This window comes from Coregonus clupeaformis, chromosome 10, assembly GCF_020615455.1.
Source record: "Coregonus clupeaformis isolate EN_2021a chromosome 10, ASM2061545v1, whole genome shotgun sequence".
Taxonomy (NCBI): domain Eukaryota; kingdom Metazoa; phylum Chordata; class Actinopteri; order Salmoniformes; family Salmonidae; genus Coregonus; species Coregonus clupeaformis.
The window spans coordinates 8,606,824-8,630,510 of NC_059201.1; the positions used below are offsets into that span (position 1 = coordinate 8,606,824).

Here is a 23,687-nt window from a genome sequence, read left to right on the forward strand (position 1 = left end):
GCGTGCCATCTGCTAGGCTAGGCTTGGGCGGTATACCGTAAATACCATATACCGGGGTGTTTGAATTTTGTAAAAATATTTTTAGCTACTTTTTAAGTTATTACCTGCAGTCAACTTGTGCAATACCTTAGGAGATAAAGCAGATTGCGTTCTTCATTTCACCTGTAAGATTATTTAAAATGATGAAGCTTACCGCGAGCTGGTGAGTCCATTGCATTCTAGATATAGCGTTCTGTATCTATCGGTGAGTCTCTGTTGTGCTGCGTACATGAGGTCATGAAGTTACACTTCAAATCACTACTAAATGTTTGCCATCAGATACCTTATAATGTCTTTCTGCCAGAAGTCAAAGAGCACTGGATGAGTTATCTGTACAGCTGCCATTTTTCCCTGTGCTTCCTAGTAGTGTTTTTACTCTCTTCCATTCTTCTCCCATCTGCTCTGTGTACACATTCTGCCCTTCCTTCAGAAAAGCATGCATCACAACTTTGTTCATTTGCACAATTTCTCTCGTTCACTTTCACGTGTAAATGTCCACACTCAACGAAAATGACATTCGGTAGCTACTAGCTATGCTTGTATAACTGTATGAGCTGGATTTGCCTGTCTTTGCAATTAATTTATGTTGGTTTTCGCAGGTTTGCATTTAGCTATGTGATTTCACTATTAGTTTGTGCTAATTTTGTTAGCATTCTGGTAATAGAGGACCAATGCGCTTTTCTTACGTTTTTAGCAGCCCCTTGTGTGCTATGCCAGTAATACCGCAAATCCCAGTATGAGAGAAGGACGGTATGACGATATGAAAAATCTTGATACCACCCAAGCCTACCATCTAAACTGCTATTTTGTTATCAGTTAATCTGACTATTCACTCATTGATTTCATTCATCTATTTGAGCAATTTGAGTTTGGGTTTTCAGTATAGTTGTTTAATGTTGGTGGGGCATTTTATTGTGTTTTAATGTTCCTCCTGAATCAATATGATGAATATAATAGTCTTAATTCAGTGTATTTTTAACAGAGGTGAGACTTACTTAGAAGTGCAAAGTGAGGAATAGGGCTACATCAGGGTTAACCTATAGATTATTGATCTATAGGTTAATTTACATAATTTCATGGAATTAAATTGGCCTGTCTGTATTGTTGTTAGTCATCATGTACACTACCGTTCAAAAGTTTGGGGTCACTTAGAAATGTCCTTGTTTTCCATGAAAACATACATGAAATGAGTTTGAATAGGAAATATAGCAAAATGCATAGGAAATGTAGTCATTGACAAGGTTAGAAATAATGATTTTTAATAGAAATAATAATTGTGTCCTTCAAACTTTGCTTTCGTCAAAGAATCCTCCACTTGCAGCAATTACAGCATTGCAGACCTATGGCATTCTAGTTGTCAATTGGTTGAGGTAATCTGAAGAGATTTCACCCCATGCTTCCTGAAGCACCTCCCACAAGTTGGATTGGCTTGATGGGCACTTCTTACGTACCATACGGTCAAGCTGCTCCCACAACAGCTCAATATGGTTGAGATCCGGTGACTATGCTGGCCACTCCATTATGGACAGAATACCAGCTGACTGCTTCTTCCCTAAATAGTTATTGCATAGTTTGGAGCTGTGCTTTGGGTCATTGTCCTGTTGTAGGACAAAATTGGCTCCAATCAAGCGCCGCCCACAGGGTATGGCATGGCGTTGCAAAATGGAGTGATATCCTTCCTTCTTCAACATCTCTTTTACCCTGTACAAATCTCCCACTTTACCACCACCAAAGCACCCCCAGACCATCACATTGCCTCCACCATGCTTTACAGATGGCACCAAGCACTCCTCCAGCATCTCACAAATGTTCTTCTTTGTGATCCGAACACCTCAAACTTCGATTCGTCTGTCCATAACACTTTTTTCCAATCTTCCTCTGTCCAGTGTCTGTGTTCTTTTGCCCATCTTTTATTTTTATTGGCCAGTCTGAGATATGGCTTTTTCTTTGCAACTCTGCCTAGAAGGTCAGCATCCCAGAGTCGCCTCTTCACTGTTGATGTTGAGACTGGTGTTATGCGGGTACTATTTAATGAAGCTGCCAGTTGAGGAACTGTGAGGCGTCTGTTTCTCAAACTAGACACTAATGTATTTGTCCTCTTGCTCAGTTGTGCACCGGGGCCTCACACTCCTCTTTCTATTCTGGTTAGAGCCAGTTTACGCTGTTCTGTGAAGGGAGTAGTACACAACGTTGTACGAGATCTTCAGTTTCTTGGCAATTTCTCGCATGGAATAGCCTTTATTTCTCAGAACACCCCATGTGTGACTGACGAGTTTCAGAAGAAAGTTATTTGTTTGTTGCCATTTTGAGCCTGTAATTGAACCCACAATTGCTAATGCTCCAGATACTCAACTAGTCTCAAGAAGGCCAGTTTTATTGCTTCTTTAATCAGCACAACAGTTTTCAGCTGTGCTAACATAATTGCAAAAGGCTTTTCTAATGATCAATTAGCCTTTTAAAATGATAAACTTGGATTAGCAAACACAACGTGCAATTGGAACACAGGACTGATGGTGGCTGACAATGGGCCTCTGTACGCCTATGTAGATATTCCATAAAAAATCAGCCGTTTTTCAGCTACAATAGCCATTTACAACATTAACAATGTCTACACTGTATTTCTGATCAATTTGATGTTATTTTAATGGACAAAAAATTTGCTTTTCTTGCGAAAACAAGGACATTTCTAAGTGATCCCAAACATTTTAACGGTAGTGTATCTTATTTATCCAACAAAACTATCACAAGTGCACAGCATTCAGAGCTTATTTTGAGCAGGATTTCTCCTGCAGCTCCTCAGCTTTTATAAGCCCATTCATTGTGCAATAATTCTAAATGTAATCGCGTGTTAAAAACTGTTTTGGTGCACGATTAAAAAGAGCTACTATTTTTATTTCTCAACTGGTAATTTAAGCACGTCTCCCATTCACCATTCAAGTGCAGGCAACAGGCTATCAGTGCGTCACCCACCACTTTACAATGTGAGCTGGAAACGGTATGCATTTTGAAAACATACTTAATTGTTTGAAACCTGAATGTTTTATTTTATATTATGAGGCATGTCTTATCTTGCTTCAAAGTAGCCTATAGGCCAAATCTGACCATGTAAACGTGGAGGCAATTCATTTATAAAGACTTCCTAGGCGGCGCGTGAGTTTCAAATTTGGGGAAGCTTACAATTTACCATTTGCCATTCTGCGTGCCAGTTATGACTTTCATATGCACATTTTCGAGGAACAGTTTCAAACAGCACTCCAAACTAAATTGACTAATCTCGGAAACAAACCAAAACTTGCTTCTCACAAGTGTAGCAGGTTGTGAACTCTGCAAACAACATTTTCATTCTGAGAATGAGACCGGTAAATTACTGTAACTAATACATGTATTAACAGAAATTAATTTAACCAAATGACAGGGATTTAAGGGTACAATTACTACTGGTGACATATGTAATGGGGAATTTATTTATTTTAAATCAAAGGGCAAACAATTCACACAATGAAACAATGAATGCGCAAGAATTGGTAGGAGACCGCTGAGCCATTCTGGAGAGAGACTTCGCCACACACCCCTCCCCCCTTCTTCTTGTCTCAACATTTTAAATTATACTCAAGACACATTATCTTCACATGTACTTTATATGCTTTTCACTGACAGCCACAACTCAATAATCAGCTAGGCCTGTTGCCACGCGCGCTGCCCAAAATGCGGCCTTCCCAAATAGGCATTGGCCTACGAGCTTGTGATTTGAAACAATCCACAGCAATTTTTTTTAAAGAAGCTAATTATGCTTGATTCCTCTGTGGCTAACTCATGCTTTCTGGTGAAGTATTTTGAATTATTTTATTTATTTCTGTATTGACAGGAGTAATTGCATCATTTTAGCAAAGTTATTTCCATTTACTTCCCTATTGGACCCAGCGCTATGCCATTTCTCTCCTGTTCTATTGATTTTCATATCAATCTTCTTTCGTTGTCCAGAAGCCAAAGGCACAATCCTACTCATATTAGCAACCCATCCTAGTTGTTGCATTTTTAGATTCCACTTCTTTCTAACATGCTGACCACCCCGCTAGCATTATGTGCGCGAACGTTGCAAAATAAATTTACACATACGTTATTCAATAATTTAATCCAAACTGCTCGCCAAATCAACGAGCATCTGCATAGCCAGGCGCTAAAATAGAACTTGGTACTATTTGTGACGCTTGACACGCTGCAAGCCCCACCTCTCCCATCTCCTCATTGGTTATTAGGAGCATATACCCACGTGGGTGATTGAAAGATGAACTGAGGTCCAAACTCCAGTCCAGTTGGTGGTGGTAATGCACCTTAAAGTTGGTTGCCAACCTCCATATAAATTCCAAAGAAGAAGAAGACTGAATGAGGAGAGAGTACTAGAAACTAACTAGGTTTACCCTTTTATCTGTGGATTAATTGTCGGAGTAGAGGACCTTGTGCATTTCAGGTAAAATAACAACCCAATATTTATATCCCAGGAAAAATTAGCTAGCAACAGCACGCTAGCTAGCTAAATTGCCATGAATGTTTCATGCATTTCGACCTGTCCCCAAATTAATATAGTTGGTTCAGAGTTCGTTTTGATATTTCAACCTGCGTGTCCTGATCGCATCTGGTGTGGATGGACAAAATCAACATGCGCGTGCCCGGTCTAGTCAGCATGTACGTTTCTAACAGAGCTATTCATCTCTGTCACATATGGAACTGCTATCTGGTGCGCTGTTAGAATGGTGTCTTCCCGCAAATTGCATTTTGTAAAATGCTTGAAAATGAAGTTTTATTGGCTGCTTCATTACATTAGTTGCATGTTCTGTTAAGATGCATTACCATAATCTAAATGTGATTTCTGTCATTCTGAGCACCGTGGGTGAATGCCCTAATGGGTTATGCACCCAATACATATGGGTCCGGTAAATTTCTCGAATGGTCGGTAAATTACCATCTTCCCCCTCACGTTGTTCGGCGCCACATTTGCCTAACGGAAACCCTGGCCTACAGGTGAAATCAGTCCTTGATACAGACATGGTGGCGTAGCAGGAAGATTGGAATGACATGAACCAAGAGGGTGTGAGTTCAAATCCCAAGTGAGGACAAGTTAAATAATAATTACTGTATGAATGAACATACCCAATGTAATCATGTACAGGTGTGTCAAATGTGTAAGTTGAAAAACATGTTAAAAGCACTGTATGTGTGGTGTCCCTAGCATTGCCAAAAGACAAAGAGCTGTGACTGGATCAGTGGTTCACCAATCAGGGTCTTGAGGGGCTTGGCAACAGTAACAAAGTGTGATGTGTAATGAAATTAGGGTGTGCATGCACTGGGTGATGTGTAATGAAACTAGGGTGCACTGGGTAAAACATTTGTTTTGGGAGGGGGGAGCGTCCTCGGGACAAACCGGGAACTAAACAAAACCTCCAGGGGACCATGACATAACGTTCTGATGGCTTTAGGTGACCATTTCGTGATGTCCCGGGGACGTCCTAACAACTCATTATTGTTTACAGGGAAAAAGGGCGGCAGGTAGTCTAGCAGTTTAGAGTGTTGGGCCAGTAACTGAATGGTCGCTGGTTTGAATCCTGAGCCGACCAAGTGGAACATCTGTGGCTGTGCCCTTGAGCAATGCACGTAACCCTAATTGCTCCTGTAAGTTGCTCTGGATAAGAGTGTCTGCTAAATGACTAAACAACTTAAAACGGTACATGTTGGTGGACTGCATGGTCTTCCCCCTATCTATTCATAATGCTTTTAGTCAGATTGTTCCTGTCTGTCAGAATGCAGGCTTTGTTAGGACTGCTGTTGCAGCTGGGACACTTACTGGTGAGGGAGAGATGGCCCCCGAGGTCAGACCCCATGCCCTGCACACACCCATCTTTCACTTATACCAGACACATACACACACACACACACACACACACACACACACACACACACACACTCACACTCACTCAAGCACAAATTATTTGAAAATCTTTCTCTCTTTCTGCACACAATCCCAGAAAAAAAATCCCATTCTCATGGCTGAAGGGCATACTCTCAAACACAATTACACACAGATGCACACATTCTCTCTCTTTCTCGGAGACACCCACACACTCCGGGGCTCACAAACACACACTTGACAAGGAGAACAACAGGACTTGGCGACTGAAGGAGCAGCTGCTCTCTTAGGTCAGATTACAGATACAGTAAACATTTTAGACTCTCTGACAGGGCTGGAGACACTGCCTTACACTTAACCAGCCCACCCACCCACCCACCCACACACTCTTGCTCTTTCTCTCTCTACTCAAAAGCAGCTTATTTTACCACTAGGTTACAGTACACACACAGGTTTAAATCCATTTAAAAAATGTTCAATTTCAACAGTTGAAAAGGAAAGTGAGGTGCCTATTGAGTAGCCTCATCGAGTCTTGCCTCTGAGAGAGAGAGAGAGAGGGCCAAGACACTGCCGGCCCTCCCTCCCCTCCTAGACTCCCAAGAGTATGAGAGCCCCATCACAGAGCACTAGAGGAGCTCCCCCTCCCCCTCCCCTGTCTGTGTTTGGCCCTAATAAATTCTCTCCAGCTCCTCCAATAACTTCCTCCTACTTCCTCTTTGGCACGGCGCTCAGGAAACAATCAGAGCTGAGGGTGAGAGGAGGGCTGGACGACCAACAGCTCACACGGCAAGAGGCAGAGGGAGAGAGAGGGAAGAAGAGGGAAGGAGAGAGAGAGAGAGAGAGAGAGAGAGAGAGAGAGAGAGAGAGAGAGAGAGAGAGAGAGAGAGAGAGAGAGAGAGAGAGAGAGAGAGAGAGAGAGAGAGAGAGAGAGAGAAGGAGAGCGAGAGAGAGAGAGTGAGAAGGAGGGAGAGAGTGAGAGAGAGAGAGAGTGAGAAGGAGGGAGAGAGTGAGAGAGACAGAGAGAGAAGGAGAGAGAGAGAGTGAGAGAGAGTGAGTGAGAAGGAGAGAGAGAGAGAGGAGAGAGTGAGAGAAGGAGAGAGAGAGAGAGAAGAGAGAGATAGAGAGAGAGAAGGAGAGAGAGAGTGAGAAGGAGAGAGAGAGTGAGAGAGGGAGAGAGGGAAAGAGAGAGAGAGAGAGAGAGAGAGAGAGAGAGGGAGGGAGGGAGGGAAAGAGAGAGAGAGAGAGAGAGAGAGAGAGAGAGAGAGAGAGGGGGGCATATATTTACAGTCAGTAAGGCAGTTCACAGCTTGATACCATTTCGATACAACCTAAAAGGCATGTTTGAGTTGGAAAAGTCTGAAATCAACCAACATATTTCCAAGTCTGACAGAAAGAGATATAAATGTTATATCTTTCACAATCTGCCATGACACATAAAAAAAAAATGTGTTCCTTCGAGTACAAAACATCAACCCAGGACCTGAATGAGGCAATGATTGACTAATAGCAGCAGGTAGCCTAGTGGTTAAGAGCATTGGGAGCAAAAGGTCACTGGTTCGAATCCCCGAGCCGGCAAGGTAGAAAAATCTGCCGTTCTGCCCTTGGGCAAGACAGTTTACCCCTAGCAACAACTGCTCCCCGGGCACTGATGACGTGGATGTCGATTAAGGCAGACCCCTGCACCTCTCTGATTCAGAGGGGTTGGGTTAAATGCAAAAGACACATTTTGGTTGAATGCATTCAGATGTGTAACTGACTAGGTATCCCCCTGTCCTACTACAACACAGACTAGGGTCTACCTCAGTGTCTTTTCTTTACATTTTAGTCATTAAGCAGAAGCACTTATACAGCAATTAGGGTTAAGTGCCTTGCTCAAGGGCACATCAACAGATTTTTCATCTAGTCGGCTTGGGGAGTCAAACCAGTAACCTTTCGGTTACTGCCCACTCTTAACCGCTAGGCTACCTACGGGCCCCATGGAGTAAAGCCTTAATCTGGCCGACAAACAGAGGAAAGACTGACACAAAGCAGAGAGAGTGCCAGACTGCTTCTTTTACAGCCTGATTCAGCAGTTTAATCTGACATTTTCCAGTCATCCTCTCCTCCTCGCCTGAGTTGGTCATTCTGTGGTGAGGCCAGCGGTTTGGTGCCCTAATCTTTTACGACATGCGTAATTTATGCACAAGTATACCCGCTTATAAAGCCACTCATCTACCCATATCATTTATGGAGTCCGGCTACAAAGGATGGCTAAGATGTGGTACTTGCATTGCAAGAACAATAAGGAGGTTGAGAAGAGAGAGGGGCTTTTAATAAATAAAGGAACAAACTTTCAAACCCAAACCCAGAGGTGATCATCATTTTAAAATGACTTCACAGCCATTGTGTAGCCTACAACTCTTTAACAGACAAATCATGTTGATCCTTTAAAAAACACTTCTGGACAAGTATGATGCTTAGTATAGTCTAAATTCTTCAGCAAGTGTGTGGTTTGGCTTTAAAGGGGTCGTCCTCCAACTCCACACTCTAAAGGCAGGGATTAAGAGCAAGTATTGGTATGAGTGAGTACCCCTTAAAGTCATTGGAGCACCACTCCAACACAATGGCCACACACATCAGGCATAGGACTAGATCCCGGATAGCCAAGCCCGGTTTGTTGCCCCGTCATTTATAATGGACACCAGCTAGAGACCCAAACTAACAAACAGATTCATACAGCTCTACTGTTTACTGCTGTATAAAGCAAGGGTCATTGGGCCCACAGAGTTCTGTTGTCATTCTCTGGATACATTAGAGGATTGGTTTGTATAGTTCGTCACTATCAACAGTTGGTCGCAACAAGAGCAACTGAAATGTTTAGCCATTTGGGAAAAACGGACACAAAGACTATCCTGTTCTAGGTCACTCCCAAGCGCCTCCATTGAGCAGTCGGGGAGGCCAGAAGTCTTCTAACTTCTCTGTTAGTTAGGGCCTTGCTGCATTTGGAGAATATGTAAACAAGCCTCAATGCATTAACATTAATCAAATGCTGATTAATGGTATTTTAATTAGGCTACTAAGACACAGTCATTGTTGAGGGGTACATTGAATTGGACCCTGGAAATAAGGATAGCATCATATACTGTATGTTTATAACCGAATCATAGAGGGTTGAACCGGGCTATAGCCCATTCCTGCAGTCAAATGAACTCGTGGCCTCATGGGTGGAATGTTATTAATATTTTTCATAATTTCATAATAAATTAACGTTTCTTCTTTTTTTTTACTGACGAAAATGTGGTGTTTCTATGTCAAACGTTTTTGTTATACACTATATATACAAAAGTATGTGGACACCCCTTCAAATTTGTGGATTTGGCTAGTTCAGCCATACCCGTTGCTGACAGGTGTATAAAATCTAGCAATCTCCATAGACAAACATTGGCAATAGAATGTCCTTACTGAAGAGCTCAGTGACTTTTAACGCGGCACCGTCATAGGATGCCACCTTTCCAAAAAGTCAGCTTGTCAAATTTCAGTCTTCTGTGATGTACAATACATGACCAAAAATATGTGGACACCTGCTCATTGAACATCTCATTCCAAAATCATGGGCATTAACATGGAGTTGGTCTGCCCTTTGCTGCTATAACAGCCTCCACTCTTCTGAGAAGGCTTTACACTAGATGTTGGAACATTGCTGCGAGGACTTGCTTCCATTCAGCCACAAGAGCATTAGTGAGGTCGGGCACTGATGTTGAATCAACTAATTTGAAGGGGTGTCACATACTTTTGTATATATAGTATATATAAATTGTAATATTGGGATGCAAACTTAGAAATGAACTCAACTCTATAGCTGACATAGTACAGGTGTCTTCTTTTAAGCACATAACCATGTGTGTGAGGTGTATACTTCTGTTTCAAAGTAGATTTGTTTAAGACTACCAAGAAACACTCTGTGTGACCCTGATTTAAGTAAAATTTTACCAAATTAATATTCTTAATGATACAACTAATATGCACTCTTGAGGCCTGAGTTAGATGTTATACTATGTTGTAAAGGCCAGATCTCTCTGAGGCTCTCTCTGTGTGTCTGCAACAGTCACAAGTGGTATTTGTTCAGACCTCTGTTGACAGAAGGGTAAGTGGCCACCATTTGGAAGACCACTTCTGGGGGTAGTGCTAAAAGGCAACCAACGTCTGCACAAATGTGCAGAGCTCATTAGTCATTCTTCTGTGGCTTTAACACAAACCAGTGAAGTAGGGCTGTCCCCGACCCCCCCAAAAAAAATCTTAGTCGACCTAGTCATCTGTTCTTTTCAATCGATTGGTCGAAATTTTTAAACGTATTTTTAAAAAAAACATATAGACACATCCTATGTGTTTTAATTAAATCAACTATATGTATGAGCTTGTCTGATGCTTTAAGCACACAGTGATTAAATAATTAACACACACAAATGACCAGTGGTGTGAGGGGATCCCGAGTGGCGCAGTGGTCTAAGGCACTGCATCGCAGTGCTAGCTGTGCCACTAGAGATCCTGGTTCGACCGGGAGACCCATGGGGTGGCGCACAATTGGCCCAGGGTAGGGGAGGGAATGGCTGGCAGGGATGTAGCTCAGTTGGTAGAGCATGGTGTTTGCAACGCCAGGGTTGTGGGTTCGATTCCCACGGGGGGCCAGTATGAAAAAATAAAAAATGAATGTATGCACTCACTAATTGTAAGTTGCTCTGGATAAAAAAATGGGGGGGTCCCTCGTGGGAATCGAACCCACAACCCTGCTCTACCAACTGAGCTACATCCCTGCCAGCCATTCCCTCCCCTACCCTGGACGACGCTGGGCCAATTGTGCGCCACCCCATGGGTCTCCCGGTCACGGCCGGCTACGACAGAGCCTGGATTCGAACCAGGATATCTAGTGGCACAGCTAGCACTGCTAGTCTGCTAAATGACTAAAATGTAATGTAAAATGTTAAAAATGTGTAAAGTACTTAAGTAAAAATACTTGAAAGTACTACTTTCAGTAGTTTTTTGGGGTATTTGTACTTCACTATTTATATTTTTGACAACATTTACTTTTACTTCACCCAAAAGTACTTGTTACAGTTTGAATGCTTAGCAGGACAGGAAAATGGTCCAATTCACGCACTTATCAAGAGAACATCCCTGTTCATCCCTACTGCCTCTGATCTGGCGGACTCTCTAAGCACAAGCTTATTATATCTTAGTGATGGAGCGTGCCCCTGGCTATCCGTAAATAAATAAAAAACAAGAAAATGAGGTTTGCTTAATAGAAGACATTTTTTTATTAATTATACTTTAACTTTTGATACTTAAACATATTTTAGCAATTACATTTACTTTTCATACTTAAGTATATTTAAAAGCAAATACTTTTGGACTTTTAGTATTTTACTGGGTGACTTTCACTTTTACTTGAGTCATTTTCTATTAAGGAATCTTTACTTTTACTCAAGTATGACAATTGGGTACTTTTTCCACCACTGCAAATTACTCAAGAGGGAGCCAGAGATCAAGATAGCCTAACCAGAAGAAAGAAAAACTGTTCCCGACCTTTTATTTTTATTTCACCTTTATTTAACCAGGTAAGCCAGTTGAGAACAAGTTCTCATTTACAACTGCGACCTGGCCAAGATAAAGCAAAGTAGTGCGGTAAAAACAACAACAACACAGAGTTACATATGGAATAAACAAAACGTACAGTCAATAACATAATAGAAAATCTATATACAGTGTGTGCAAATGTAGTAAGTTATGGAGGTAAGGCAATAAATAGGCCATAGTGCAAAATAATTACAATTATAATTTAGTATTAATGCTGGAGTGATAGATGTGCAGACGATGATGTGCAAATAGAGATACTGGGGTGCAAATTAGCAAAATAAATAACAATGTAAATAACAATATGGGGATGAGGTAGCAGATTCTGCTGTTACGCTCCTGAAGTTGCCGGTAGGTAAAAGGCCAATTTATCTTACCATTTCTACCAATCTGCGTGCAAGTTATGATTTTCATATGCACATTTTCATGGAATAGTTTCATTTAACTTATAATAAAGTCTTTGTATCAAAAATCCTTATGTGGTTAATACAAATTCTAAAAGTAACTTCTATTGCCATTGCCAACTATGTAAAAATAGCATACATAAAGCCAACAAATAAAAACATTGCAGCCCGCAAGTAGAACATATCCTGATGAAAAATAAATAGACTATAAATCACATTGGCTACGCATGGCCTGTCTGCAAGGAACTTGAAACATTGTATCAACTATTAACTTGGGTCTGGTCTGAAGCTGGTGCTAGCAGACATAGCTGTAGGCTATTTGCACAAGGGATAAGAAGTAATCAGGTAGGCCTATTTTATGACGCTTCCACCGGATCAGAGCATGACATTTTCCCCTTTCACGCCGAGTGGTTATCGAAAGAGAGCTGGAAAGATTTTTCAAATAGGCTACGTTGAGGAACTATTGTCAGTCTCAATGGGTGTAAAATACTTTGTTTACTTGCTGTTTTGAGGAGAAAGAAAAAATTACTTTGAGAAGCTCCACAGCGGTGATGAGTTAAGACAATCAGAAATAGTATCAGATCCCCAAATGGACACATTTGCACACAGGCCAGGTAGCCTAGGCCTACTTCTATGTACAGTGGGGAGAACAAGTATTTGATACACTGCCGATTTTGCAGGTTTTCCTACTTACAAAGCATGTAGAGGTCTGTAATTTTTATCATAGGTACACTTCAACTGTGAGAGACGGAATCTAAAACAAAAATCCAGAAAATCACATTGTATGATTTTTAAGTAATTAATTTGCATTTTATTGCATGACATAAGTATTTGATACATCAGAAAAGCAGAACTTAATAGTTGGTACATAAACCTTTGTTTGCAATTACAGAGATCATACGTTTCCTGCAGGTCTTGACCAGATTTGCACACACTGCAGCAGGGATTTTGGCCCACTCCTCCATACAGACCTTCTCCAGATCCTTCAGGTTTCGGGGCTGTCGCTGGGCAATACGGACTTTCAGCTCCCTCCAAAGATTTTCTATTGGGTTCAGGTCTGGGGACTGGCAAGGCCACTCCAGGACCTTGAGATAATTCTTACGGAGCCACTCCTTAGTTGCCCTGGCTGTGTGTTTCGGGTCGTTGTCATGCTGGAAGACCCAGCCTCGACCCATCTTCAATGCTCTTACTGAGGGAAGGAGGTTGTTGGCCAAGATCTCGCGATACATGGCCCTATCCATCCTCCCATCAATACGGTGCAGTTGTCCTGTCCCCTTTGCAGAAAAGCATCCCCAAAGAATGATGTTTCCACCTCCATGCTTCACGGTTGGGATGGTGTTCTTAGGGTTGTACTCATCCTTCTTCTTCCTCCAAACACGGCGAGTGGAGTTTAGACCAAAAAGCTATATTTTTGTCTCATCAGACCACATGACCTTCTCCCATTCCTCCTCTGGATCATCCAGATGGTCATTGGCAAACTTCAGATGGGCCTGGACATGCGCTGGCTTGAGCAGGGGAACCTTGCGTGCGCTGCAGGATTTTAATCCATGACGGCGTAGTGTGTTACTAATGTTTTTCTTTGAGACTGTGGTCCCAGCTCTCTTCAGGTCATTGACCAGGTCCTGCCTTGTAGTTCTGGGCTGATCCCTCACCTTCCTCATGATCATTGATGCCCCACGAGGTGAGATCTTGCATGGAGCCCCAGACCGAGGGTGATTGACCGTCATCTTGAACTTCTTCCATTTTCTAATAATTGCGCCAACAGTTGTTGCCTTCTCACCAAGCTGCTTGCCTATTGTCCTGTAGCCCATCCCAGCCTTGTGCAGGTCTACAATTTTATCCCTGATGTCCTTACACAGCTCTCTGGTCTTGGCCATTGTGGAGAGGTTGGAGTCTGTTTGATTGAGTGTGTGGACAGGTGTCTATTATACAGGTAACGAGTTCAAACAGGTGCAGTTAATACAGGTATTGAGTGGAGAACAGGAGGGCTTCTTAAAGAAAAACTAACAGGTCTGTGAAAGCCGGAATTCTTACTGGTTGGTAGGTGATCAAATACATATGTCATGCAATAAAATGCAAATGAATTACTTAAAAATATGTTTAAAAATTTCGACCAATCGATTGAAAAGAACAGGTGACTAGGTCGACTAAGATTTTTTTTGGGGGGGTCGGGGACAGCCCTACTTCACTGGTTTGTGTTAAAGCCACAGAAGAATGACTAATGAGCTCTGCACATTTGTGCAGACGTTGGTTGCCTTTTAGCACTACCCCCAGAAGTGGTGTAGCGAAATGCTTGTGTTCCTAGCTCCAACCGTGCAATAGTATCTAATAATTCACAACAATACACACAAATCTAAAGGAATGGAATTAAGAAATATATAAATATTAGGATGAGCAATGTCGGAGTGGCATTGACTAAAATACAGTAGAATAGAATACAGTGTATACATATTAAATCAGTAAAGCAGTATGTAAACATTATTAAAGTGACTAGTGTTCCATTATTAAAGTGACCAGTGATTCCATGTCTATATATATAGGGCAGAAGCCTCTAAGGTGCAGGGTTGAGTAACCGGGTGGTAGCCGGCTAGTGATGGCTATTTAACAGTCTGATGGCCTTGAGACAGAAGCTGTTTTTCAGTCTCTCGGTCCCAGCTTTGATGCACCTGTACTGACCTCGCCTTATGGATGGTAGCAGGGTGAACAGGCCGTGGCTCGGGTGGTTGATGTCCTTGATGATCTTTTTGGCCTTCCTGTGACATCGGGTGCTGTGGGTGTCCTGGAGGGCAGGCAGTGTGCCCCCGGTGATGCGTTGGGCAGACCGCATCACCCTCTGGAGAGCCCTGCGGTTGCGGGCGGTGGAGTTGCCATACCAGGCGGTGATACAGCCATACAGGATGCTCAGAATTGTGCACCTGTAAAGGTTTGTGAGGGTCTTAGGGGCCAAGCCAAATTTCTTCAGCCTCCTGAGGTTGAAGAGGCGCTGTTGCGCCTTCTTCACCACACTGTCTGTGTGGATGGACCATTTCAAATTGTCAGTGATGTGTACGCCGAGGAACTTGAAGCTTTTCACCTTCTCCACTGCGGTCCCGTCGATGTGGATAGGGGCGTGCTCCTTCGTTTTGTTGACGTTGAGGGAGAGGTTATTTTCCTGGCACCACTCCGCCTGGGCCCTCACCTCCTCCCTGTAGGCTGTCTCGTCATTGTTGGTAATCAGGCCTACTACGTCTGCAAACTTCATGATTGAGTTGGATGCCTGCGTTGCCACGCAGTCATGGGTGAACAGGGAGTACACGAGGGGGCTGAGCACACACCCTTGTGGGGCTCCTGTGTTGAGGATCAGCGAAGTGGAGGTGTTGTTTCCTACCTTCACCACCTGGGGTGTTGCACAGGGCAGTTTGCACAGGGCAGGGTTCAGACCCAGGGCCCCAAGCTTAATGATGAGCTTGGAGGGTACTATGGTGTTGAAGTGTGAGCTATAGTTAATGAACATCATTCTTACATAGGTATTCCTCTTGTCCAGATGGGATAGGGCAGTGTGCAGTGCGATGGCGATTGCATCGTCTGTGGATCTATTGGGGCGATATGCAAATTGAAGTGGGTCTAGGGTGTCAGGTAAGGTAGAGGTGATATGATCCTTAACTAGCCTCTCAAAGCACTTCATGATGACAGAAGTGAATGCTACGGGGTGATAGTCATTGAGTTCAGTTACCTTTTTAAAAAAGTTGATTTTAAAAATACAAATATTTTTGACTTGTCACTCTGTTTATATTGCAGTACAGCAAATAGCCCATTTTATTAATGACCATGAAAATCACAGTTGTGGCAACATAAAAAAGATTTTCCTGATTACATTGTTAAATTACCCAAGATAGGGACACATGACATTACTCATGCCAATGCATGAAGATCTGAGTGATGAATGCCTGGACAATAGCCATATCATCACCCTCCAAAGAGTTTCTAAAAAAAAGTTTCCTAAATTGCACTTTCCTCATCAACCTACCGTATATTATCAGTTTTTGAATTGGAAAAGGACGTGTTGTAAGTAGGGCTGGGAATTACCAGGGACATCACGATACGATATTATAACGATACTTAGGTGCCAACACGATATGTATTGCGATTTTCACGATTCTACATGTATTGCAATTCGATACAGTGATTTTATTTGCGATTTGATGTTCCAAACATATTGCTCACCATATGTCTGCTGCTGAGGGCCAAGAGAGAGCCATGAGAAATCAGTCATGGAAATAAAAAATGCTGAAAACAAATTGGCTCCCTATTTAAAAAGAAGATGGAGAACAAGCTATGAAGGAAAAATACAGCAGTTTTGGTGCAGGTACAGCCAACTAGCGCAAAAATAATATTGTGATATTGTCAAAACTATATGATATATGGTCAAAAATGATATCTCGAGATCTAACTTTATTTTCACCCCCATAACTAGTTGTAAGTTAATTTCTGCACTTAACAGTCCTACCACCTTTCTGTCCTGGCTTGAGGAACTACAGCTAGGGAGACCAACAGAGAAACGAGACACTAAGAGGATATGGTTAAAATAATCTAATAATTGACCAGGAGCCTTAAAGCAGACAGGCAGCTACGGCCTTTTGCCTTACAAGTAAAGCTGCGTGACGTAAAAATATACTTAGCCCATGGACTAGATTCAGACTATGAGTTGCAGTGTTGCTGTTTGTTTGAGAAGAACTGATTGTGTTGGGACTGAGAGCAGAGCAAGAGCTCTAGCCTGCTACATGCATGTTGCATAAACACACTGAGAACAGAGGGAGAATCTGTCAGAGCAGCAGAATGTTAATCCTTCCCAGATTTACCCTCCTCTTCTCTGTCTTCCATCGCAATCTAATATATCACACCTTCATTCACCAAGGATACTTCCATTGCTTTCTTTTGTTTCCACATGCACACAATTTCCACATGTTCAGAGAAAAAGTAATTTGGTCCAGCTTTGTAGATATTAAAGTGTATTAAGTGTGATCAATCTTCAGTCTCAACTTTCCTCAGTCAACCAAGTGTTTGTGTTGGATTACACTTCAAATCAAATCAAAATGTATTGGTCACATACAGATATTTAGCAGATGTTATTGCGGGTGTAGTGAAATGCTTGTGTTCCTAGCTCCAACAGTGCAGTACACAGTTCTAACACAGGAAACTGAAACCAACAATATGTAACTTCAAATTATGGTTTGATGGATTCTGTTTTATAATGGACCACTCAAAATAGGTAGAGACAAGACTCTATTTCCCTGGTTTCATTACACAACATAATTGTGAAACTAAAGGCATGTTTTGCCAGTAAAGTGTATAAATAATTAATAACAGCCATAAAACTGTATTTTACTTGTTCGTGCATGTAGCTCCAATTACTTCACAGTCAATCCTAAAAAAATCTCCAATACTATCTACACTCTTAGAAAAAAAGGGTTCCAAATGGGTTATTTGGCTGTCCCCATAGGATAACTCTTTTTGGTTCCAGGTAGAACCCCTTTTGGTTCTATGTAGAACCCTTTTGGGTTCCATATAGAACTCTCTGTGGAAAGGGTTGTACATGGAACCCAAAAGGGTTCTGCCTGGAACCAAAAGGGTTCTACCTGGAACGCAAAAGGGTTCTTCAAAGGGTTCTCCTATGAGGACAGCCGAATAACCCTTTTAGGTTCTAGATAGCACCTTTTTTTCTAAGAGTGTAGGCTACAATAGGCCAGAGTGCTTTTGTGTTTGGTTGCACTAATATGATATAAAGCAGGCTGCTCTACAAGGCATCACCTCTAATATTTGGAAGTATACTGAACAAAAATATAAACGCAACATGCAACAATTTCAAAGATTTTAGTTGTTTACAGTTCATATAAGGGAATCAGTCAATTGAAATAAATTCTTTAGGCCATAATCTATGGATTTCACATGGCTGGGAATACAGATATGCATCTGTTGGTCACAGATACCTTTAAAAAAAGGTAGGAGTGTGGATCAGAAAACCAGTCAGTATCTGGTGAGACCACCATTTGCCTCATTCAGGGCGACACATCTCCTTCGCATATAGTTGATCAGGCTGTTGATTGTGGCCTGTGGAATGTTGTACCACTCCTCTTCAATGGCTGTGCGAAGTTGCTGGATATTGGCGGGAACTGGAACACGCTGTTGTACACGTCGATCCAGAGCATCCAAAACATGCTCAATGGGTTACATGTCTGGTGAGTATGCAGGCCATGGAAGAACTGGGACATTTTCAGCTTATAGGAATTGTGTACAGATCCTTGCGACATGGGGCCGCGCATTATCATGCTGAAACATGAGCTGATGGCGGCGGATGAATGGCACGTCAATGGGCCTCAGGATCTCGTCACGGTATCTCTGTGCATTCAAATTGTGTTTTTTGTCCGTAGCTTATGCCTGCCCGTACCATAACCCCACTGCTGCCATGGGGCACTCTGTTCACAACGTTGACATCAGCAAACTGCTCATCCACACAACACCATACACGTGGTCTGCGGTTGTGAGGCCGGTTGGACGTACTGCCAAATGCTCTAAAACAATGTTGGAGGCAGCTTATGGTAGAGAAATGAACATTCAATTATTTGGCAACAGCTCTGGTGGATATTCCTGCAGTCAGCATGCCAATGGCACGCTCCCTCAAAACTTGAGACATCTGTGGCATTGTGTTGTGTGACAAAACTGCACATTTTAGTGTGGCCTTTTATTGTCCCCTGCACAAGGTGCACCTGTGTAATGATCATGCCCTTTAATCAGCTTCTTGATATGCCACACCTGTCAGTTGGATGGATTATCTTGGCAAAGGAGAAATGCTCACTAACAGGGACGTAAACATGTCCCTCAGTCAGCATAAATACTGTTTCCCTATACTGAAACTCATATTGCCACAATGCTCCAACAGACATCACACACTACACTTACTATATGTATAACTGTACTAGTTGTAAAAAGCAACACTTGTATCACAATATCAACCAAACAGCATATGTCAACTTCAATCTGTACTGGAGACAGACTAACCTGTGCCACCGCACATTGACTCTGTACCGGTACCCCCTGTATATAACCTCGCTACTGTTATTTTACTGCTGCTCTTTAATTATTTGTTATTTAAATGTTTTAGTTATCTATTTTTTACTTAACACTTACAGTTGAAGTCGGAAGTTTACATACACCTTAGCCAATTACATTTAAACTTAGTTTTTCACAATTCCTGACATTTAATCCTAGTAAAAATTCCCTGTTTTAAGTCAGTTAGGATCACCACTTTATTTTAAGAATGTGAAATGTCAGAATAATAGTAGAGAGAATGATTTATTTCAGCTTTTATTTCTTTCATCACATTCCCAGTGGGTCAGAAGTTTACATACACTCAATTAGTATTTGCTAGCATTGCCTTTAAATTGTTTAACTTGGGTCAAACGTTTCGGGTAGCCTTCCACAAGCTTCCCACAATAAAATGGGTGAATTTTGGCCCATTCCTCCTGACAGAGCTGGTGTAACTGAGTCAGGTTTGTAGGCTTCCTAGCTTGCACACGCTTTTTCAGTTCTGCCCACACATTTTCTATAGGATTGAGGTCAGGGCTTTGTGATGGCCACTCCAATACCTTGACTTTGTTGTCCTTAAGCCATTTTGCCACAACTTTGGAAGTATGCTTGGGGTCATTATCCATTTGGAAGACCCATTTGCAACCAAGCTTTAACTTCCTGACTGATGTCTTGAGATGTTGCTTCAATATATCCACATAATTTTCCTTCCTCATGATGCCATCTATTTTGTGAAGTGCACCAGTCCCTCCTGCAGCAAAGCACCCCCACAGCATGATGCTGCCACCCCCGTGCTTCACGGTTGGGATGGTTTTCTTCGGCTTGCAAGCAGCCCCATTTTTCCTCCAAACATAACGATAGTCATTATGGCCAAACAGTTCTATTTTTGTTTCATCAGACCAGAGGACATTTCTCCAAAAAGTACGATCTTTGTCCCCATGTGCACTTGCAAACCGTAGTCTGGCTTTTTTATGGCGGTTTTGGAGCAGTGGCTTCTTCCTTGCTGAGCGGCCTTTCAGGTTATGTCGATATAGGACTTGTTTTACTGTGGATATAGATACTTTTGTACCTGTTCCCTCCAGCATCTTCACAAGGTACTTTGCTGTAGTTCTGGTATTGATTTGCACTTTTCGCACCAAAGTACATTCATCTCTAGGAGACAGAACGCGTCTCCTTCCTGAGCGGTATGACGGCTGTGTGGTCCCATGGTGTTTATACTTGCATACTATTGTTTGTACAGATGAACGTGGTACCTTCAGGCGTTTGGAAATTGCTCCCAAGGATGAACCAGACTTGTGGAGGTCTACAATTTTTTTCTGAGGTCTTGGCTGATTTCTTTTGATTTTCCCATGATGTCAAGGAAAGAGGCACTGAGTTTGAAGGTAGGCCTTGAAATACATCTACATGTACACCTCCAATTGACTCAAATGACGTCAATTAGCCTATCAGAAGCTTCTAAAGCCATGACATCATTTTCTGGAATTTTCCAAGCTGTTTAAAGGCACAGTCAACTTAGTGTATGTAAACTTCTGACCTACTGGAATTGTGATACAGTGAATTATAAGTGAAATTATCTGTCTGTAAACAATTCTTGGAAAAATTACTTGTGTCATGCACAAAGTAGATGTCCTAACCGACTTGCCAAAACTATAGTTTGTTAACAAGAAATTTGTGGAGTGGTTGAAAAACAAGTTTTAATGACTCCAACCTAAGTGTATGTAAACTTCCGACTTCAACTGTATTTTTCTTAAAACTGCATTGTTGGTTAAGGGCTTGTAAGTAAGCATTTCACTGTAAGTTCTACACCTGTTGTATTCGGCGCATGTGACAAATTAAAATGTATTTGATTTGATTTGACAGTATAGGCAAACACTGGTCTATCTCCTCGAGAGTCAGAGAACGTGTAACTGCAACTGGGAATGCCTGCAGTGCTTCAACAACTCAGTCCATCTGAAAGAGTTACAGTTGGGCCTGTAGGATGCAGATGACCTGGGACTAGTGTTTGGAACTTTGAATGGATCCATTATGTCAACTATGTTCGTATGTCAATTATAAACAAGCCCTAAATTGTGATTTGGTGTGATTTGGTTTGACCAAATGGTGACTGACTGGTTGCATCTTCCGAGTGGCGTCAAATATTTTGTAATAATCTGTTCTCATTTCAGAGTATTTTTTTGAGAAAAAAATAAACATGAATGGCTCGTTTACCATTTGAACGTAACAGAGGAATGTTTGACAGTGTGAGATATGACAAAGACACAGATTGTGTCTATAATGTCAACCGTAAATGTTAACAGGCTATCAACATTACCTAGCAAGGAACCTGAAAGACAACATTCTATTTTTTGGCCAAACCTGTTGAATGACACTGATTGTACTGTAGCATCGCTGTGTACACCTGTTTACACGATTGTTAAGAAAGAAGAACAATAATACATCTTATGCAAAGCATCGCACACATTTTTGTATTTCTAATAAGCGAAACAGGAAAGGTGTGATGCTTGAAGAGGTATTTATATAGTCATACAATTATAAGCACACAGATCCATGCATTGTAAATCCTAACATAAGGATTAAATCCTTAAGTAAAGATTTTCAGTGAAACGTCACTGGTCCCTGTGGAGGAGATCAAGAAAGATCCACAACTCTAAAGAAAGTACAAACCCCTTACTTAAACATTATTTACCCATACAATAGAAAGGATGTTTGAAAGAAACTGTTGGAAAGAGTCAGGTTTTCTTTAAATACCGGCAGTAGGCTACTGTGAAATGTTTTGATTATAAATCTGCACTAATTTGGCTGTCCAAACTGTTATTACAACTGAGATGATGAGGCATCTAATTGTCATGTAGCCTACATTTATTGTGCATTGACTCAGCTGTAATAGGGTTGTTACCTAAGACTCTAAACTATTGGGTGGTATAATTTCACAAGTATTAATAAAAATACTACTGTCTTTTTTGTCAGACTGTGGAGTACTGTCTTGAAGCAACACGTAACATACTAGAATCCTTCTCATCAAAGTCAGAAAGGGATACACACAAATGAATAATACATCATTCATTATGGCACATCTAAATACAAATTAATAAAAAATAAAAAATAAAAACAGACAATTAATGTGTTTTGAACAAAAATAGGAAATACTTTCCACGTGTCCTAAGTCAATCTGAAAGTTTGGTAGACAACAAACAGTGCATTTAAACGGTGCTCTGGTGTGTGTACTAACGTTATGATAAGTTATGATAAGTTATGACTAAGTTATGGTAAGTTATGATAAGTTATGACTAAGTTATGGTATGATTGCTATATTTTGTCTCTGTTGTATATTTACATATATTATTAATATGCATAAATAACCATGTCAAAATGTAGCAAGATCAGCAGTGTATATGTTTCGCGTGAAACAGAGATTTGTTTTGTCAGTGTTGCCATTTTCTATTAATTTTTTATGTAAACCTGTATTGAACACATAACAGAATAGATTACCGTAATAAGATGAAGAATACGATGAAATAAATGTGTATTCTTGACCTAGGCCTAGTAGTGCGTATATGTTTTTGGTTACTTGACACAATATGTTTTTGGTTACTGAAACGTCAGCTTCTAAAGATGCAACGGTAGCTAGCAATATGAATTGGTTGGGGGGCTCGTATATGGCCTCTTCTCTTCGACACAATGTTACCAAATTGGGTGATTCACTTACCTATGGGGCGCAGTAAAACAGCGCGTAAAATATCGACTTATGTATTCCTCCAATTTGCCTTTTCTGTCTGTCAATCCTCGGGTATGTAAAGACTTGATTCTTCTGGAGAACAAGTTAGGAGGAAAGTGATCCAGATCCAAGAAGCTGTACGAAAAAGAAAGGAAACATGCTTGTTGTCCCATAGTAATGACAAAGAAAGCAATAGCCTCCTAACGTCTTATGGTTGTCAATGAGTAGAGTCAATATAGTTAAAGCTTAGCAAAGATGTCCTGCACACAGAAAAAGTCACACACAATATATATATATAGCCGATCAATCCGTAATTTTCTTCCCTCCCAAAGGCAGGGAGTTCCACGGAAAAATGCAAAAAATGACAATGATCTGAAAACTTCACCATGAGAGCATGAAAACTTCACCGAAAGCTCTTAAACAAAGGGAACAAATTCATGCTTACTCACCTTTTTTTGGAAGTCACCCCTCCTGAAAAAAGCGAAGATGGCTTACTTATTTTTATACTAGATTTTTTTTGGCGCCTTATAGTTTTCAGTAATATTTCTCCTGGTTTGACAGTGTAAGTGGAATGTTAAGTATGACTTTGGTATGAAATCAATGAACGCACTACACTGGAAAACGAAGAAAAAAACTTTCAAGGAGGAGCCATTGGGTACCGTCAATCAAAATACTTGGGGGCAGTGCCTGCACTCAAATCTCCACCCCCAGGACTTTTACAGGAGGATATTCCAGAGAGGTCTTTATCAATATATAATTATTCTTTGAAGTTGCCTTTTGTTCTCTGGCCCTGCCACATAAAATGACAACATCAGCTATGCAGTAAAATGTTTATAGTATCAGCAAATATCACATGGTTTGTTTGGCTCAGTGTGAAACTTTCTATTGCTATTATTAGCCTACTTTGTTGTAAAGCCAGTGGAATAGATAATTCATGCAAAATTAAGTGTGTTATATT

General features: G+C 41.3%; 1 protein-coding gene across 6 annotated transcripts in view; it reads right to left on the reverse strand.

Annotated features, from left to right (window-relative positions):
* The window catches only part of LOC121574909 (transcriptional enhancer factor TEF-5), a 62,191-nt gene extending 38,859 nt beyond the window's left edge, over window positions 1-23,332 (reverse strand). For all 6 annotated transcript variants that reach the window (XM_041887585.2, XM_041887580.2, XM_041887584.2 and 3 more), the window contains exons 1-2: window positions 23,179-23,332; window positions 22,721-22,864 (exon numbers count right to left, since the gene is read on the reverse strand). The gene's annotated coding sequence lies outside the window, so the exon portion shown is untranslated. The remainder of the gene's footprint in view (window positions 1-22,720; window positions 22,865-23,178) is intronic.
* Between the last annotated feature and the right edge of the window lie 355 nt (window positions 23,333-23,687).